Genomic DNA, 13,435 nt, shown 5'->3' with positions numbered 1-13,435 from the left:
ACCTTCTGCACCAAGTGAAGTGACTGTCCTCCAGATAACATCTCCTCCATTACAGCCCACTAGTTCACTCTCAAAAGGCATCAGTGTGAGACACAGACTAAGGTGGAGGTCCTGGGGAGAAATATGAGGTGATCAGAAGAATAAAGATGGCATGATGAATTTAAACAAGCAGCAGATTTAAGGTTAGGTGGACCAGTCTTTTATTTCTAGCTGCACAGATAATTCCTTTTTACCATTACAAATATTCTTTGGTCAAAGGTGAAAAAGAGAAAGGGGAAAGGAGAAGGAAAAGGAGAAGGAGGAGAAGGGAAAAGGAAAAGGAAAAGGAAAAGGAAAAGGAAAAGGAAAAGGAAAAGGAAAAGGAAAAGGAAAAGGAAAAGGAAAAGGAAAAGGATCTACGTGATTTTTGGAATGATTTCAAGGATGTTGTGGTCTTTTTGCTTCTGCCTGGGAGAGCTTCAGAAAGCCTTGACACCTCAGAGAAACCCTTCAGGATGCCAGGGGAGGACAACGTCACACAGGGAGCAATGTCACATGGAGGAGGAGGATTATATGTCACCATTCCCCTTCTGATGACAGAGCAGTGTCAGTCCAGGAAAACCAGATTTCAAGAAGGGAAAAGAGAGGCTGTGAAACAAGCAGATTGTTTTTCATACACAAAAGACAAAGGCGGGATTGATTTCATGGGTTGAGAGAACTTCAGTCAAATGAATACAGATCCCTTTCCCCTCCCTTTTCCCACTCGTTAACAGCTGGCAGTGATCACACACAGCAGTGAGGGCTTCAGCACTGAGCGGAGCATCCAGGAGTGGTGCTGGTGAATGAGGACTCCGACAGCAGGACAGAAAGAGGGCTGGGGAGAGGCATCAGCTCGAATAGAGAAGGACAGCAGCAGGGCCACAGCACAATAACTTGATTTGTGGGTTTGTTTGAGGGCTGATGTGACACCCACGCACTGAGCAACAGCTGGCAACATCTGCCGCAGCTCCTCCCCTTCCCCAGCTTCCAAACACCTGCTGTCTTCATCAGTTCTGCTTTCTTCTCCTCCCCTCGTGCTTCCTGACTGCTGCAGTTTGCTTTTTTTTAATGAAGTCCCATGCTGGGGCTTCAAAGGGGAGGTGTACACAAGTCAGAAGAGGGGGGAGAGGGGCCTACCAGCCTTTCAGGTTAAAACTGCAAACACGCACATATGCATGCACGTTGAAAAAGCAAAGCAAGAAGGGAAATCAATAGCCCTGGTCAAAACTCATTTTCAAGTCGGAATGAAGCTTGTGATTAGTAGAACCTCACAGAAGCCACTGTTTCCAGACTTGACCTCATCCTTAAATGTCAGCCTTGTGGAATCATGGGAGATTAGGGACGAGCAGGACTTGCAGAGGTCACTTAATCCATCCCCGTGTCAGACAGCACCATGTGCACAAGGTTCACCAGCAGCTGGAAATGCCAGCTCCCTTCTCTGGCCCAGCACTGTGTTTGGACCAGCAAAACACAACAGGCAGAACCTGCTTTCTTTACTAATGCTCCTCCTCATTGCCAGCTTTAGCATCTTCCCGTCGAGGCCAAGAGGGATGGGACAAGCTGAGAGGGATGATCATGTGTGAAGAGGAGTACATTCACGCAAATCCAACATTGTCTCCAAAATGATGGTCATTTTTTTTAACCTTTATTACACCAAATGGCACTTTTACCACCACAGTCAATAAATAAGTGGAGATGGGTGGGATGAGGGGGGAGCAGGCAGGGACAGATGTGGGTATGAGAGAGAGGAAATGAGGAAAATAAGCCCTGGCCACCTGAGCTCATTTCTGAAGGTGGTCATAACTGCTGATTAGCAAAGCTTGGCTTTATTACTATTATTTCCGCCCCAGCCCATGATGTAAATGTCAGCTTCCAGCAGCAAGGAGAGGACCACTAATGGCTGCAGCAAAGCAAGGAAGGGTGAGGAACTTCCAAATGAGCTTGACATTTTCTTAACCTGATACAAACGGAGGCTGCAAAGGGCAGGGAAGCAACCCATCGAGTGACTGAGAGGGCTATAAATGAAGAGCAAGACCTTGCTTAAACACAGCCATTTGTAATGGGCTGTTGAGCTGAGACAGAGGGTGAGCCGTGGGAGTTTGCGCTGGGGGGGGGGTGTGCCAAGAAGGTGGGTGGAGCAGCAGATGTGTTCACACTCCCTCTTGGCAAAGAGGATAATAACATTTGCCTTCTTTAAAGGGAATACTGATGAGGAGTTAGTACGTGTGGGCTGGGCTGCCTTCCGTACGCTCACTGTCTTCTCCTTGGGCTGATGGCACGGGAGGCTTTGAGAAGCTGGATTTCCAAACTGGAAAAAAAAAAAATAAAGCTACGCAGCAGGAATGATTCCCCTGCTTGCAAAACTTAGAACTCCGAAGGAATCAAAGGAATTTTCCATCCTTCTGAATGGAAAAACCATGAAGTATCTGAATGTTCATAGTACAGGAAACACGTTTCTTAATAACTAGCACGGCCACCTGAGGCTTGTCAAACAGGTTCAGTTCTTTGCCTCAGCCTGCTTCAGACCATGGCTGGTCTATGTCGCAGAGCCCACACTCTCTTGGTGGCAGTCCTGTGCACCCCATCATGGTGACTCAATTCTGCATCTCCCTGTTGGGCTTCTCCAGTTGGGAGTTGGGAGCCCATCTCACCTGGCTCATTTCCCCCAGAAAGAACTGCTGTCAGCCCATGGTTTTAATTTTGCAATTAAAACCCATTTCAGAGAAATGAGGGCATAATAAGTGGTCTATGGTGCTGTGCCAAAGGTTCCTTGAACTCAGTCTTGGACAGCAGACTGCAAAGCTTTAGAGAGGGTTTAGAATCAATGCACAAAGAATGACCCTTTCCATTGGCAAGTGTCCAAAAGTGGACACTGGAAGAATACTTGGATTTGAGGTGCACCTCCACTCCAGGAAAGACCAAAGCACTGGGACTTTCCTTGAACCTACACACAATCCCCACATTATTCTTGCTGCACATAGGTACGTGCTTATTATAGTTCAGTGGAGAAGCATAGGACGTATTTTAGCCCAGATCCACTTGTAAGGTTCATTATTGATTTTAATGGACCTGTGCCAGGAGGCAACGACGGGCCCAGTTTTTTAGAGAGAAGGAAGGAAGATTAAATATACTCAGTCCTTGTCACCTTAGCAAACATTTATCCATCCGGTTCTGTGTGATGAGAAGTCTCTATTCCAAAGAAGGAATTAAATTTTAATGGGACAAAAAGTTGTTTGTAAGGTGTCATGGTCCAGGATTGGAACAGATTACCGCACTGCAGGGGAACACTAGAGGCTGCTGGTAGAAGAAAATGAGGTGATAACTTATTCCTGAAATGACTGATGGTAGGGAAGTAGGTGATGCAGGGAAGGATGAATGTGCCCTCTGATGACATCAGAGAAATTCCCTGCTTGGAAAGAAAGCAGAGCAGCTCCCCTCATTACCCTGGCTCACAAACGCGATGCTGAAGTTACAGTGAAGGCCAGCAAATCCCAGTAAGGACTCGAGGGCTCCTCATTGGTCTATTCTCAGTGCCATGGGCTTCTCTGGCAGCAGGAACCAGCCTGCAGGAATGTTTCCACGTTAACATCTTCCTCTCTTTACCCATGGGCTTCACTCCGGTTGGGGAATTCTTAATCCTTCAAGACAGTGGCAGCCAAACTCAACGCTACTGAAAAGTTATTCATCTTGCTTGGACAGAGACAGGCTCTGCTGGAGTTGAAATGTTTGCTGAGCTCTTCGGGTCTTCTGGACTAAAATGGGTGATACCGTGTGCATTAAGGAACTGTGCCAGCGTGGGCTGGCAGATGGTTTGGGCAACCAGCACCCACTGTGCAGTGCTTGGCACCGCGGGGTGGGCACAGCAGAGGTTGTGCACTGCCCCTGTCAACACGTACACCATGTTTCACCCCGTGAAGAACTCACTTTACTTCCTGCCCTTTGGTGGCCTCCACAGCTTCTTACTTCCAGTCATTACTGGCCACGGTCTGGATTTAATGAGGCCAGAGTTCACTGGATGAAATAAATGCAGGTCCTCGCACCTTCTAAACCAAAGCTAATGAAAAATATATGCTCCCTCACTCCCGCTCTCATTTTCACATCCTGCAAATTATCTGTGCTAATGCACGCAACTCTCTGCTCCTCCGTGGCTTCAGATGCTGAACTTTGAGTCTTTGTCACATCAGCCGGCACCAAGTAATTCCGTACAGAAGTCTGACATTTCCAGTTGAAAAAAATAAATTGATTAAAATTCAACAGGCATGTAGTGTTCAGCTTTTAAAGGTCGGCGATTCTAAGGAACTATCAACTGTAAAATAATTCAGCATTTAGAGGGGAGGGGCAGCTGGGGGGGTCCTGGGAGGAAGAAGGAAGCGAAGAACATTACGATCATTTACCACCTTTATTTCACTGTCAAGAACATAATTACAGGCAATTTAATTATCTCATAATGGAAGGGCTCCATCTTGCTGAGCATCATGGCCAGATCCTGCTTTGCAGTGCAGTGCTGGAACGGGGAGGGACCTCTGGCAGTGACTGGGGTGTTCCTGTGGGTAAGCATCTGCAGGGCCCTCACAAAATGAAGACAGGTGATGCTGTTTCTAGGCTGCTCCTCATGACAGAAATGGATTGGGCTCATCTGAAGACTTTCTGTTGCCTAGTGGAAGGAAGAAGGACAAGAATGGTGCAACTGTGGCAGAAAACCCTGCTGAGAGAACTGCTTTCACATGGGGAGGATGAATCCATCCAGGCAGGGGTCTTCTGTCGAGCTCACTGCTGTCTGGTCCTGTCCAACTCCTGTGACTTCTTCTTGGGGGCTCTGCTGAACCTGGAGGCCGAGATGGGCACACACAGCTCATGTGTGAGCTGCAGAGATGAGTAACGATCTCAAAGAAAACCAGGTCAGGGTTTGAAGAGCTGCCTCATCCATTTCACTTCACTGGAACGCTGCCTGTGTCCTAAAGTTCTTCAAATTGTGTCACCTGGATTTTGCTTTTTGAGGTTTGTACTACCTGGTTTTGAGGAAGATCAGGTTAGACAAAAAGGAAACAAAGCCCCTTCGCAGCAACCTTAATGAACCACCACTATTTTCGTGAGCAAGAAACTTACGCAGAGATGGAAATCTTCAGCGTGAACCTTTTGTGACAGGTCTCTGTCCCTTCCCTTGATTGCACTGTGTATGTATAACTCACATTTTCTAATTTCTTCTCTTCCTCCTTCTTCTTTATGGCACTGTTCCTCATACCCTTCTGTGCACAAACTTGAAACTGGCTTTTCCAGCCTAGAACACATTTGGATTCACTGTGTTGAAGTTATGAACTAAATCCTCAGAGAATCATCTGGATCTCGGTGGCAGAAAGAGGCAGAGGAGGGGCTGGAACCCACTCCTGAGTGGGGTTGGAGGCAGTGACCCATGGGCAGTGGGCACTTGGCATCCTGCTGGCTTTCCAGCCGCTGGTTTGGCAGGAGGTGGGTGGCGTGTGCTCTGATTTCCTATCCCAAGGATGGGATCACAACCTGTTGTACAATCCAACTGTGACCCCTAGAGGTCTTTGCAAGGAGAATGCTGATCTCAGACACAAGGAGTGAAAGCGTAAGCAAGAGATCTCCTTAGCCCTAATCACTCAGTGCCCTTGGATATCAGGGCACATGTGATCACACTTGTGAATCATTATTCCGTGTAATACCAAGTTCTCCCCACACTCACAGTTGCCGTGCCATTGATATCAGTGGAAAGCAGAGAACTATGCCTGAAGGGAAAAACATGATCCATGAGGTTGCTGGTGAATTGTGCTCTCCAGACCAGAGAGCACCAGAAGGACTCAACTCAGGGAGCAAATACACACATCAAGGCAGAGCAGGATGACTCCTACTGCCAGGCGGCTGTAGGAAGATTCTTCATGGGAAATGGTGGCTGAACAACGGGCCAATTCAACCTGGAAAATCATAATGAGGGAAAAGAGAAAGAGAGGTACCAGCAGGCACATGGCTGCTGGGAATCAGTGCAAAGGAGAGACAAAGTAAAGGGAATGCTGTGTCTCCTTCATACAATACTCCTAATCTCACTTTGCCAACTCATCTTCATCCCTAGGCCTCTGTCTTGCCTTGTCTCAATAGGACTCCACTGAAGTTCTCATTGCAAACTCCTGGCAAGCTTTAGAGATCTCACTGCTATTTCTATCACCAGAAGATCTCCCCCCACCTTTACCCTGCCTAGTGGGTCCGTTTTGCAAGCAGGGGAACACCAGTGTGCCCACATGTCTCCACCCACTATATTCGCCCAATAGAGGAATTTGTCTACCCATAAGCATTGTGAGACATGGTGTAGAGCTGTCACAGGCTTGGGTTGATGGCTGAACTTGGTGATTTTATCGGTCCTTCTAACCTTAATCATTCTGTGATTCTATGATCTCCCTACAGACCTGGACATTCTCCACTTGACTTCCCTTCTCAGTGCCACAAACAGACAGCCACAGTCTCCAGTGCACCACATACTTACCCTGGCTCACGATGGACCAAGCTCACCACACACCATCCGGTCTTCCCACATGGTTGAGATACTCCAGGTTTTAACTCTTCCAGCAAGAGAATCCATAGCCTGAAATGTGTGTCAGAGAAATAGGAGGTCCCCTTGCAGCTCCACATCCCACCAGTTGTCCAGGGGAAGGTGGGCACTGCATCTCCCCACTGACTGCAGGGCCAGGGCTCAGCTGTGATTCAACAGCAGTCAGCCAAGCTGCTCTGCCTCCTTCCTCCTCCCACTGCTACACAGCAGCCAAAAAGCACCATGTTGATTATTCAAGAGTGGACTCTTAACAGCTCTAATCAGCTGCTAATCCAATAACACACTCAGCTGAGCCGCACTCTCTGCTCCCAGGTCCCAGCTGCAGAGAGAACATTTACAGCTGTGTGGCATCGATAATAACTGCCCAGCGGTCAGGAGGAGAGCTCAGCAAATGACTCACTGCTGCTGAGCCGGGTGGTCCCCACCTTCCCTTGCCCTCTCTGTCCCCCCCCCAGGAGTGCAGACCGCTGCATGCATGGCTGCTGGTGGGGTGCTGCCTTCTGCTTTGTGTGCAGCCCAGCTCCTCGGATCCCCAGGACGATAAGCTGCATCTTCTCTTGGGCTCCCCCCTGGCAAAGCTGCTTTAAATGTAATAAATAAAAGAGGAAGCATCAAATCCATCTTTCTGAAGGCATTTGAAATGCAAGATGCCGGGGACCAGCCAGCACAGCCTCGGGCCCTTTCAGTTCTCCAACACTTCAGTGCAAGCTGTGAGTGTTCAGCCTGGGTGGCCTGGAGCCAGCATGCAGGGGAGAGGCATTAAATGTGGAACCATCCCTTCCTCCGCACCGCCTCAGCTTTCCATCCCCAAGCTCTTCCTGAGGCAGGCAGAACAACATCACACCTGCTTCTCACTGCCTTCACAGCCTGGTTCTCAAATAGAGCTTCTGGCAGCATCTCCTGCTAAGTCCTCTCTCTTTACCTTACCTTCCAGTTGGCAAAAGCCCTCTCTAGGTTTTTGCTCTGTTTGTGCTCAGCCCTCTCCTACCCCCGCTCACCTCCTTAATCAATATCCCTCATTAACCGTATGATTATGGATGACTTCTCATTTTCCTCTGGGTGCACCCTCAGAGCTGCACTAGCAGAGAGGTGTGGAAAGCTGTTTCTGGACTTAAATGGCAACTTCCCATCAGGAGATGAAACCAATTTATCCTTGCACTGAAATAAAACTACACAGCTGTGTGGAGGGATTTGTGTGGTCGGGGCATGTCACACTTGTTTTTCCTGGTAGACTTACTAATGAGTCCAAAGGGTGTGAAGAAAGGAGCATACCCCGGTGAAACCCTACCTCGGGTGCAAGAAGAAAGCAAGCAAAATAAAATAAGCCACAGAACGATCTGTGTGGGGTATTTCTTCATCACCAGCTCCCACGGTGCCCGAATGCATCCAGATGGTTATGTTTCATGAGCAGTGCTGTGGGTGAGGGAAATCCTGACATGGGAGCAGAAGAGGAGCCCAGAGCCCCTGCTTCCTCCTTGCTGACACAGCGTGTGCACACAAGTTCGTTCAGCATTTTCCCTGGTGCTGTCTATTTTGGGAAGAGCGCAGATCCTAATAGATTGGAATGGCTCCAGTGGGATCCTCTGCTCTACTGCGTGCGTAATCTCCTCCCTACGACACAGTCCTGCCTGATTGTGTGCTGAGGAAAGGGGCTGGAAAAGCCCCAGGGACACTAAGACTCTCTACATAGGAAGATGAGAAGAGCTGGGTATTTGGAACCGACAGCAAAATGAAGGAGTGCCACTGACCCACTTCTTCCCCGCCTACCGAAAATCTTTACAACAATAAGGATGAGAAATAATAACGATTTGTGCAGGGAGCTGGGGCCGCTGCAGGGGGGTGTGGATCTCTCCTGTCTGTGTGGCACGGAGGGGAGGGCTGCTTTGCTGGAGGCTGCACCCCAGTGCCTGATCCAGATCTGGGGCCAGACCCAGCCCTGCTGTGCTGCAAGGCGCTGGCCCTTCGCACCACTCCACTCCTCTCCAATTTCACATCAGCTGGGCCAGTGCGCAGCAACTGAGTGTGATCTCACCGGGCCATGAGGGTTCTGAGCCACCTCATCTCACACTCCAGGCACAGGGTGAACTTCACCTCCTCTCTCCCAGGGCCCTCTGGCACTTCTGGGATCCGTAAGAGCAGGGCATCTGGGATAGGGAAGGACCCATCTATGTACCAAGCTCAGCCCTGCCCAGGTGCCTACCATGGGCATCCCCGCTGGGAAGCGATGGCAGTGCACAACAGCCTCCTCCAGGCTTCTGGATGGTGGCCAGTTTGGGGCAGCAAGCATGCAGGAGGAGGATCGAGCCCACTCCTGGGCTGGGTTTGGCACAGCCCATCCCATTGGCACCGATCCCTGCATCCAGCGTTCCTGGAGCCGCACGCTCTGCATCCCCGTGCTGCTCTGCCCCTCCTTCCTGTCATTCGGTGACATAATGAAATCAAATTAAAGCCCCATTTACCAGTTTTATTGCCTATTATTTATAATACTCCAGCTCCAAAGTGCTGTTTTATAGAGTGCTTAAGCTGCCATTGCTGGATAGAGTTTGCCATAAATGTCTCCGCATGCACAGAACATAATGTCCTCGCGTCGTGCAGGAAAAGGGAAGAGATTATTCTCAATTATTTCATATAGTCTGTTTTATTGTCTTATTGTAATAAACTGTCATACCCTACAACACTTTAAAATCAATAGTTTGCATTAAAAGTAATGAAAAGTAGTTATTAATCCCGCTCAGTGCTTCCGCTCTTCCGCTCACCGCGAGGCCCTGGAACAGGGACCGGGTGATAATTATTCATTTCCAATCAATAGGAACATTTCCCAGCGCTCCCGCCTGTATCGCTGCTCTCGCAGCTGTGCCAGTGGATGATGATGGAGGCGGGGGGGGGGTTGGGTGCTTGGCCGTGCCTCAGTTTCCCCATATGATTTGCCCATGAGACAGACCAGTTTTGTGCAGGGAGCGTGCAGACAAAGCAGGGGTTTGGTTCAGTTTTGTTTTGTCTCCTCGAGAGCTGCCACATTTTTTGGTACGCCAGGGCTTTTTGCAAACACCGAAAATCAGAAATAATGGTATTGTCCCACAGCGGATTTTCCTCATGACCGGACTAATTCATTATGAGCTCTCCTCCTTCCCGAGCTGTGTGTCCCCAGCACTCGACCCACATTCATCTCATGGCCAGATGTTCCTTGGACACCCATCAGTGCCTTTTGACTGCCGTGTCCCTACAGTCCATGTCAAAGGACTTCAGCTTGAAGGTACGTGTCCGGGGGGACTCCGGCACTGAGTGGTGTCACTCATTGCTGTGTGAGCTGGGATATGACAGGAATCTGTCCGTATGCGCATTCACACACAGTGCCCAAGGCCTTGCAGAGATTTACTGTGAGCCTGGACCCACTCCTGTCCATTAACACAGGCAGTGCCACTCTAAGCAGACCCAGCTTCTCTCCAGCGCAGTGAAGCATCCAGCAACCACCCCCCGCTGTTCCCAAATCCAGGCTTTAGGTCTCCCTGGCATGTCAGACCTTGATAATCCCTAAAATCTTGGATTTATGCATAGCTTGGAGGCATAGATCTTGTCTCCTGCAGAGACAACCCGAATCCTCTGCCTGCAGGGCAGGCTGGACTTCCTGCTCCCACAGCAACACACTTGCTTCTCTGGGGGGGAGGGGAGGGGGCAGAGCCCAGCAGAAGCAAGGGCTGAGCACGATGAGCACAGAAAAAAAGTTGAGCTGGATTCCAAGTTGCTCTGCACTCCTGCAGCAGGGTATGCAAATCTCACACCAGCTGGGCAGGATGAAACAGAGCTGAATCTCAGCTGAGGATGATGGAGAGAGCGAACAAAGGGCTGAAGGGACACGCTGAGCACCAGGCCCACCCTTTTATTTTTTATTATTTTTTAAATCACATTTCTAATATATATATATATTTTTTTTTTTCAATGGGAAAACCCAGCTGGTTGCTTGGATTGACTCTGTCCCTGATTCAATACGGTTGTAATGAAGTGAGCTCAGTAGCACATTAATTGCCACGATAAACATCAGCGTCACCCATCCCCGTGCACACACCCAGCTCCGCGGCATTGTGCCGCTATCAGAGCAGCATTTCTCCATCGCCGCCTTCTGCAATAACTGAGAAATAGAACAAAATCCTCGTACAAGCGAGGAGTTATCAGTGCTTGATCAGATCTCAAGAGATTTCTCTATTTTTAATAAAGTCCACCTTCCCCCTTGTTTGTCAGAAGCACTTTGCTTTAAATGTTGGATGAGCAGAAGCAGGAACTACTTGTGCCTGCATTCGCTCAGGGAAGAAGAGAGGCACTTCCACTCATGCCCGCAGATCTCCAAGCACGTGAGAGCATCTTTTTCCAGCAAAATGGCTCCACTTTGGTAGATGCCTTTAACAGGAAAAGAAACCAAAGCATAGACCTGCAAACGCTAGTTTCCTAATTTCTGTATGTTTCTGGAAGAACCAAGTCAAAAACCCTTTCTTACACTGCAGGAATCCCATGACGGGGACTTGGGGACAGCTTGGCACAACAGTGCCCTCCCTCCACCTATGCTGTTCCCACTTGCTTCTTTACCGGTCAGCTCAACCATCCTTCATTTCCCACATGTCCACAAATGACATCTGTCTGTGCCTCCCAGCCCTCTTCCTTGTCCAGAGATGAAGCACACTGGCACCAGGCGAGCATCCTGGGGGTGGGTGACACATGGAGGATGGGGGAATCTTCTGCACAGGGCCAGCACTGGAGGGGATGTCCTACATTGGGTGGGATGTCCTACATTGGGTGGGATGTCCTACATTGGGTGGGATGTCCTACATTGCGTGGGATGTCCTTCAGTTGGGTGGGATGTCCTACATTGGGTGGGATGTCCTTTGTTAGGTAGGATGTCCTACGGTGAGTGGGCTGCTCTGTTTTGGGTGGGATGTCCTACACTGGGTGGGATGTCCTGGGTTTGGTGGGATGTCCTACACTCCCATGCAGAAGGCTTAGAGACACTTAAGTGTGTGCAAAGGGAGAGGAGGGAGTTCTGGGAGTCACCATCCCAGTGTCTCAGTAAGATGGGTGGGAAGGATGGGTCTCTTTTCCCACCTAGATGATAGGGCTTTAATCTAACCTTGACATTATCTGAAATTAAAATCAAACCTGACATGCGGACAGTGGCAGAAATGAATTACACCTCTCCTGTTGGTAGATAATCCCCTTCTAATTCCCTCGCTTTATTCAGATGAGAGATGATTTAGGGAAAGGGGAGGTAGGAAATATCCTCCCTTTTGCCTTCTCTCAGATGGCAGCTCCCCAAGGCCACACCGTGTGGGATCACACAGCAAACCTCCACCCCGGGCTAGCAGCACCCTGTTGTGCAGCCACTGAACAACGTTCAGCTGATCTTGAGGCCAAGGCGGAGGAAGAGAGAGATATTGCCTTAGTGCAGAAGGGGACAAAGGCGAAAACCCAAGCTCTGCAGCAAAGAACAGCAGAACGAGGACACAAACATTGGCACAAGGCAGCTTTATACATTCTCATCTCGCCTTGCCCACCCCTCCGCTGTGAGTGTGAAAGCCTCGTACCCCCAGCATGCCCTGGTCGGAGGACAGTGAGGTGTTGGTGGGGATATCACTGCAGCTCCAGAAGGACATCGGGGTGTGGAAGTGAGGAGAGGAGATTGATGAGCTGTCTGCTCCTCCATCACAGGTTCAAGCCCATCTCGGAGCAGCACTGACTGGGAGCATGGAGAGTCAGTGCTTTCAACAGCTGTACAGCATCTCTCTCTTCCTAAACACATGTAAAGCTTTTCCACCACAAATGATGTGACTAGGGATAGCAAGATGGCCAAACTCTCCCCACAGCTGGCCAGAGGTGCACGCATTGAGTCAGTTTTGCTTAATAGGCTAAAGAATACCTTTTAATGTGGTTTCCTGATCTGACTGATGAAAGCTTCTGCACAGGGAGAAATTATTTACAGAGCCCCACATCATCGGCTGGTTCCCCTCCTCCATCCAGACTTTGCTTTTCCCCAGTTCTAATTCAGTCCCTGGCCATGAGAGTGGGTAAAATCAGCTAGGACTCTGCAGCACAATTCAGTCTCAAAGCCATTCCAGCCAACAATGGCTCTAAACAAAACATAATGAGTAATTCACATACTAATATCACCTTAGTTACATTCTTTTGAACAGGCTTTTCTCTCTTGGTGTCTCCACCCTCCAGTCCTAATAAGTATATCTAAAACTAGAGAAAAAAAAATCATCCATCTTTTAAAATATCAATAGATTTGGGAGGGAAATTGCAGGAAGAATAGACAAAAATTGCGAGGAATTTTGCCCTTTTTGTGGAGCAGTGTACTCAGCATCACCCTTGCATGCTGGGTAATTGATTTCCCATGGAACTCTTAGGGGTTATTTTTTTTCCAATTTAGTTTTTGAATTTTAAATGCTTTTCGTGCCAGTTAGCTGGGCCTGCACGTAGAAACCTCCTGTGTTATCCTCAGGATAAGCACAGAAAGGAGACAGCAGGGCTGAGCCATAATCCACCTGGCCTACAGCTACGCCCGAAACCCACTGAATGCTGCCTAAACCCTGACCGTAGAATCACAGAGCCATTAAGGTTGGAAAGATCACTAAGATCATCAAGTCCAGGCATCAATCCATCACCACTAATGCTTATCCATTCTCATGCAGACGGTTCTGGAAGTGGTTGGATCATGCTTCACTCTCCTCATGGAAACATGGGTCCTAAGGCTGAAGGAACAATGTAGTTTGAGTTCTGGTCTAAGAGGCCGTGGGATTTCCCTGCATTCATACCTGCTAGAAGTAGAGTAAAAACGCTGACGTAGCGCTGTACTCCTCCCCATTCAGT

General features: G+C 49.0%; 1 long non-coding RNA gene across 2 annotated transcripts; it reads right to left on the bottom strand.

Moving 5' to 3' along the window:
* LOC110407058 lies at positions 3,439–8,165 on the bottom strand. Of its 2 annotated transcripts, XR_002443700.1 has the most exons (3): positions 7,579–8,165; positions 6,515–6,613; positions 3,439–5,951 (listed from the first exon to the last, which is right to left on the bottom strand). It is a non-coding gene; the product is annotated as an uncharacterized LOC110407058 (long non-coding RNA). The 2 variants fall into 2 exon arrangements; XR_002443699.1 differs by lacking the exon at positions 7,579–8,165 and having other exon boundaries at positions 6,515–7,525.

The sequence above is a fragment of the Numida meleagris genome, chromosome 16 (genome assembly GCF_002078875.1).
Source record: "Numida meleagris isolate 19003 breed g44 Domestic line chromosome 16, NumMel1.0, whole genome shotgun sequence".
NCBI classification, from domain to species: domain Eukaryota; kingdom Metazoa; phylum Chordata; class Aves; order Galliformes; family Numididae; genus Numida; species Numida meleagris.
Note: the sequence above shows the minus strand (reverse complement) of the source record. Positions and strands in the feature narration are given on the sequence as shown.